Consider the following 6,859-nt stretch of genomic DNA (forward strand, 5'->3'; position numbering starts at 1 on the left):
TTTAAAACTGATTCCGTTCAATTTTCTTCCCTCTTTTTCTTTAGAATTGACGTCGCAGCCGCTGGTCGCGCGTTAACGAAAAGAACAGGGCTAAGGTTGATAACGACTCTGCGCAATTATTTAGTAACTTCAACATGGTTGATTTAAAATATAAAAAAATTTCTTGCTAGTGAAAAGAAAAGAAAATAAACAAACTGTGATTTTTTTTGGTAGGAAATAAACAAACTGTGATTAGAGTCTTTACACATTGATTAACGAGCAATACTATATGCGTGAAACAGCCATTTCACTTGAACCCATCCATATACATGTGTCCCACTAAACATTTGAAACTTGTATCTATTAAAAAAAAGTTCGTAAATAACATAATTTAAACTTCTTAGTATAACACTACAATAAAGATATATTCAAGTTAGGATCATAGTTGAACCGGAGCTTATGTTGCAATTATATTAGAGGTTCTTAGTTCGCTGATACAAAACTGGTATATACATGATGTGATCTCGGACATATGTGAGAATTATAGATTTCGATCTCAAACTTGTTGATATTAAAAAATAAATAAGTAAACTTCTTACTATACATGGAATAAAAACATACAAGTTAAGATCAAAATTTAACTTGAGTTTATGTTGAGTAATATTCTGGTAATTACATAAGTACTTTTACAGAGTTGACAAAAAGAGAAAAGAGCGTTGGAACATTATCACAAGAGTCAACACGCCAAAACTGCACTTAACAACAGCACAAAATATTTAATCCAAATGTCAATTAGTGGGAACTGTTGTAGGCACCCTCGTCAACCCATGATCGCTTCCGTAATGGCTTCCATTCATATCCAACGGTCAGTGCTTTTCCGGCGGCACCGTCAGCCAAAAACATGACGCTTTTGTCTTACCTCTGCAACCTCAACCTGCGAGCACATAGAGATATTCAGATATCAAACCAGAACTTACACTACGCTTCCAAAATGGAAAGGGAAGTAATATCCTACATACCTCACACCTAGACTCCGCACAGATTGAAGTTCCTATAAGTCAAATAAAAGATGGTTGTTAAGACAAAACAATCTGAAGAAATTTATTTCAAACTGAAGGCAATAGTATTATTTATTCACCTTGTATAACTCTCAGTGTTTCGCGTATCAGTCTCTGCTAACTCTTCCTTCAGTTGCAGAGTTTATATCTTCTCCTTGCTGAGTCATGCCTCGGGATGTGATTACACGCTCGCTACCTATGTACAACACACAAAAGAGAAAATACAGAGATGAATTTATATGATTACTTTGTTATTCACACAGTTCAAGGAGGGAGAAATCAGCGAAAAGATACCTGATTTTCGTGACGGCAGTTGCAGTGTCAAACGAAGGAAAAACTCGAGAAGAAAAGTTGAAAGGGAGATGAAACTGTCGACTACCTTTACATATAGGAGGATGGAGGATGGAGGATGGAGACAGGAAGAAGAGTCGTATCGTCGGTAGAGAAGGATCGAGTAACCAAAATGAATCGCCGAAATTGGAAGCGTCTTGTGACGTCGAAGCATCTGGAAGAGAAGAAGAAACCCTACCCGCTTTGGACCAAAACTTTAGAAGCCCAACAAAGCAGTAGTCCATCTAAGCTCATGCGACGGAAAAAAATTAAAGGCGGACCCACAAAAATGACGACGTGAGAGTGATGCTGCTTATAACGTCGTAGATTCATTCATTACATCAAACCGGATGATGACCACAAACAACGTACATATCAAAGCATCTTACAAAAAACAAACGGTTACATAGAAATGAAAAGCCACAACACTCCATTTATTATATTATAAAACACCTTACTTAGTGATGATGGTGAGAATGATGATGACGGTAATCATGGTGATTATTAAGCTTTTATAACGTGGTCGTCCATGTCAGCAGCCAAGCTCTTGATGAATTTCATGTAGTTGCTGGGATCGGGGAAGTCATCGTTGCGCTTCTCCCAGTTAAAAGTGATTTTGCAGACGCTGCCATCCTCAGATTTGGGAATGAATTGGAAGTTGGCCTCATACACCTTGAGCTGCTCCATCACATGACCCTCCCCAGTCCTCTAAACGTCACCGTTTTCTTCTCATCGTCTATCTCTCTCCTCTCCTTGAATACCTCCTGCTTTCCATCTATACACACACATATGTGTTTGTTAAATCTCGGTAATTTGCAAGTTACCAAAAAAAAAATCTCGGTCATTTTCTTACGTATGCAATAAATTTCCAACATCTGACAAATATATATAACGTTCCGTATTTATATTAAAGATGTTAAACGGTTTTTGCATACAAAATTTATAAATAATTCAAAGTTGTACCTTTTCTAAATTTACATATTGTTTATTAGCTGCTTAAACCATAACATAATTTAACTAATGACAAAAAAATATGCAGAATATATAAAAAAAATTACTATCTTTTTTTTTTTTTATCAAATAAAAAAAAAAAAAAAATTACTATCTTACGTTAACTTTCTTAAACAACAAAGCCCTTTATCAAAAAAAAAAAAAAACTTTCTTAAACAACCTATATATTCCCATATTTTATTTGTCTTCATTAATATGTCAATAAATACTGTATATAATTAGCTAACAATAACTATAATAATTCATAATTCTTGGTAAATAGACTGCCAAAATCTCAAAAACCCTAGCTTAACACATGGAGTTTAGTATGACTCATATATGTTTATATAAAGTGTTGGAATCTATAGGTATAAGTAAAATACTCAATGTGTAGTTCCAAATCTTGATGGCGCCATGAGAGTCCCATTCGCCATCATGAACGGTGACACTTTGGATGTGGTGGCCGACGGCGTCAGGGAAAGCATGGTTCTCGTTCCTCCACCTCTTGTAGTGTTTCTCCGCCGTTCCTTTTAAAGGAACCTCCGTCACATATGTTCCAGACGTCGCCATTTCTCTCTCTCTCTTTTGTTTTAAAGCTTCCACTCGTTTTGTTTTCTTGTTGTCTTTGGTTGATGAGATAACACTTCCCGTCGCCTTGTTTATATAGTGAAGTGACGGTTAAAAGGATGGTCTATAATGTTTCTTGTTTTTCGTTTGATAGTAAATTTTTGAGGTTTTCTTTCTTAACCGACACGCATGTGTTTATCATTGGTAAACTGTAGGTAGTTGGGACAAACATCGTCTTTAAGATAATCATGCTCCCCCCCGGCCCCTACACACATTGATGGAGAGGACACATACCATGTATATTTTTCTAAAATTAGACCACACTGAGCACATCCACCTTACAGAGATTTAACAATCTTCGCATATTAGCTAGAAATAATCAATCACTCACTAGTGGCAATTGAAAAGGACTGATTTCTTTTTGGTATAGGGTTCGAATTTCTTTTCGTAGGGATATTTTTTCTAATTTATAAATACTAACTCTCGAATACTAGAAAAAAAAATGGACTAAAGGTTTAGGATTCCCACATTTTTTCAAAAAAAATAGTAATTTAGATCGACAATCGTACATTTTGTACCTACTCGACCCCATTTTTCAGAAATCATGCATCTATCCCTGATTTGACACAACCAATTTCAAACAATCAACAAGAAACATCCTTTCTAATTAAAAACCAAGGACTACGAATCTTAAATGTTTCCTTCTCACATGTGCTTGCTCCTTCTCTTGTACTTACACTCACAATTCGAGTTCCTTCTCATTTTGCCACCTAGCCAAATATCATTGAAACCATATTTTCATACATATATTGCCTTCTAATATCTTCATGGCTCCCCTTTGTCAATCATGAACGATGAATGGGTTGGTTATTTTGTCTAATAACATAAACCTTCAAATAAAAATTGTTTAACCGGCTTGAAATTTAGTTAATATTAGCTAGTCCTTGTGAGATCCGAATGAAAAATCCCTCCAGCATTTCAAGTATTCTCTTAAAGCTCTTGATTATCTGATTTTAGATTTTAATATTTTTGTTAACATTTATTGGTAAAAAATGAATTCAAGTTGCAATATAAGGATCGCTTAGTTATTTGCTTTATCTAAGATATTAACTAACTATTTTTATAGAATTTATGCTATATAGTTTTAGCAAAAAAAATTTATGCTATATAGTACATTAATGGGAAACAATAATAGGGAAATTAATAAAGTATTTTGGGGAAAAAAAAGACAAAGCTAGAAAACAATAATGGGAAGATCGCATTTTAAACCATGAAGGTGTAAAAAGGTAGCACATTAAACCTCAGTGCTCAAAAACTCACACTTCAAACCCTCAAACCAATTATATTAACACATTAAATCTTGAAACTAACTTACTTCTTTAACAAAAAAAAATGTGATCGGTAGTGTTCATACGTGTGTAAAAAGGTATGAGGTGTCAGTTGTGATTGGACCGGTCACATTTTTGCTTGTTAAATAAGTATGCTAATTTCAAAATTTACAGTTAAAATTATTGAGATCTTAATATTTTAATTTTGAAATTTGTAGTGAAAAATCTCATATTAAAAGTTTTGTGATTAAGGTTTAAATTTCAAAATTTTTGAGATCTTAATATTTTAATTTTGAAATTTGTAATGAAAAATCTCATATTAAAAGTTTTGTGATTAAGGTTTAAATTTTTGTTATAGCAAATATACAAATGTAAATAAAATCATATGAGTAGGAAGTGTCAATAACAAATATTTATATTAAAATGTACTATATATATATATATCTATGTCAATATCACTAAAGTTTAATTATATACCATATAAAATAAATAAAGTGGTCTTTGATTTATTTACCAAAAACATAATTGTAAATTAACAAAAGGTATTGGTTTTGAATTATGTATTTACTCTAATGTATATATATTTATGTATACAGATTATTTTTCAAATAGGTGGTTTCTAATATGTTATTTGATCCTGACAATCCCATAAATACACTTCTCCAAATTGAAATGATTTTTAATGTTGGAAGCACTATATATATTATTTCATTCAGATTACATAATGTAGTCTTGATTTTTATTCCTAAAAATCTTTTAGTGAAATATCATGACAAGATTCAATTCCAATCACCTTCTTTTGAGTTTGTTTGAAGAATGTGAGATTTGATTATTCGTCTAATACTTGTTACTCCATAATACTCTATCTAGCTATTATAATTGTAAGAACATAGATTTGAACTATTTATTAAAAAGTTTCTGGTTTATTATTTAATAAATCAAACAATTCTTATTTTATACATAGTTTACATATACTAGAATAGTAAAATATTATATATATATATATATATATATATATATATATATATTTTTTATCGGTATACTCTTAAGTAACTAAACTTCAAAAGCATAGGTTAATGAAATAAGTAATTTGTTTTGTTGTTTTAGAATTAGATGATTTTAACTTAAGACTGAACTGGTGAATATATACTAGACACACATTTATATTTCGAGTCTGTACTTATATTTTTCCCTTATATTCTTCAACAGCTTGATATATTAGATTTGGACACTAACATGTGAATAGAGTTTGCCAGTGATTTTCTTCAAAAAAAAAAATTAAAGACATGGTTTCGACCGATTCTTTTAACTTTATAATCGGTTAAATATCCACCCTAAAATATTCTCATTTTTATCAACTTACACTATTTTATGAACATTACTGAATCACTGAAATGTACATTTTCTATTGATCCTCGACCACGTTGTTAACGAGGGAAACTAGGCCCATCATCCTTTAGATGATATCCTCGTACGCACTAATTGCGACGAAAATATTAGGTCGTCTGGATATTTTATCATTTCTTAATTTTATTTCATATTAGTGGTATTCTGGCGCTGTACGCCAGATTTTTATGTTTTATTCTTAAATAAATTGTAAATTCATTTTAGGATTTTAGTAAAAAAATATGTTAAAAAATATAAAAATGAGAATATGTTAAAAGAGAATGATATTTTTTTTCCGATCCATTTGATAGCGGTTAACGACCATGATGTATTTATTATTTTGTTTCAAATTATTTAGTTCAAAAAAGAATAGCATAAGTGGTTGTGACTAATAGATTCAATAAAAGTAGAATAAAAAACGATAATCGTAACAAAGTTATTTTAGTTAGAATTTAAGCATAAAATAAAATTGATATTTTATTTAAAGCATTTTTAACTCATTAGTATTTTTATTTATATAATAATTTTTAGAGGTAAAATTATTCTAATCTATCTTTATTTCTTTCACATATAATAGAAATCTCTATTTTTTTCTATGTAATTCTTGTCGTAACTTTTTTGTATTACAGATTTATTGGAATAAAAGCATTTATTAAAAGTTCTTTCTCTTTGATCGAAATGAAGGTTCTTTGGTTACAACTGGATTTTATTGGCAAGTTACTAACAACTACTTGTGAGAATCTTTTACCTTGTTCTATGCCCTTTTGTTTTTCTTGGGATAATTTTACTGATCATGGCGTCTGTTTGTTATTTATGGAGTCTATAAATTCTTGAGATTTGTGTAAATGTGTCTTGCATTTGGAGTAATTATTTATTTTCTTTTCCAAGGAATTTAGTTCACTTGTGGATACAATAAATTCTTGCTATTTGTGTAAACGTGTCTTTATTTGGAGTAATTATTTATTTTCCCTTAAAACTTTTTTCAAGGAATTAGTTCACGTAGAAGTAACGTATCTGTAGTAGCATTGTCTATTTTCAGTTTGGCCCTTCTTTCACTACATTATGAAACTCACGTAGTTCATTTTAAAAAATGCTCTATTTCTTCAGGAAAAAAGAAGTAATGATGTTAATAAAGAGTGGATCTATTTGGCAATTACTAAACCAGTGCTCGTGTATCTTTGACATTGTTTTTATGGATCATGTTTGATTTGCTACATCTGT

At 31.0% G+C, this 6,859-nt stretch overlaps 1 pseudogene; it reads right to left on the bottom strand.

Moving 5' to 3' along the window:
* Positions 1 to 589: 589 nt before the first annotated feature.
* On the bottom strand, positions 590 to 4,334 carry LOC106374561 (annotated as a pseudogene).
* Between the last annotated feature and the right edge of the window lie 2,525 nt (positions 4,335 to 6,859).

The sequence above is a fragment of the Brassica napus genome, chromosome C1 (genome assembly GCF_020379485.1).
Source record: "Brassica napus cultivar Da-Ae chromosome C1, Da-Ae, whole genome shotgun sequence".
Taxonomy (NCBI): Eukaryota; Viridiplantae; Streptophyta; class Magnoliopsida; order Brassicales; family Brassicaceae; genus Brassica; species Brassica napus.